Source organism: Vanellus vanellus (genome assembly GCF_965231255.1).
Source record: "Vanellus vanellus genome assembly, chromosome: 8".
Lineage (NCBI taxonomy): Eukaryota > Metazoa > Chordata > Aves > Charadriiformes > Charadriidae > Vanellus > Vanellus vanellus.
Genome location: NC_138913.1, coordinates 18,002,776 through 18,003,292, shown reverse-complemented (window position 1 = coordinate 18,003,292; position 517 = coordinate 18,002,776).

Genomic DNA, 517 nt, shown 5'->3' with positions numbered 1-517 from the left:
ACATTGCATAACTGCTTCCAGTCTGTTACTTCCCTTATTCTCAAAATAGCTGAGTTCAACCTTTTGCATATAGGAATGAAATAAATTAGACAGATATGCTACTGTTTACAGTACTGGTGCCAGACCGAGCATTGCTGTATTGTCTGTCTTTTTGCAGTAGAGACAAAAACTTAAACTATTCGCATGTGTACTTTACCACCACTAAATTAATACCTACAGAACTTAATATACAGAACTTAATAGTGACATTTTCTAACTAGAATGTAGTCATCAGCAGAGAAAAGCATGGTGCTGTTTTACAGTTGTCTACTTCTTTGAAGAGTAAATCCAGTTCCTATTCAAATCAATGATTTGCTGACTTCAGTGGAAGAAAAATGAGGCCCTTAATCAGCAGGAAGTGTGGTGTCAGTCGTACCATGGAAGACCCGAACCATCAAAAGCACGTAAATGATCAAAAAAGTTTCTATGTTTAGCCTGCTCCACTTTTATACATAATGAATAACTAGTCAGTGTATGA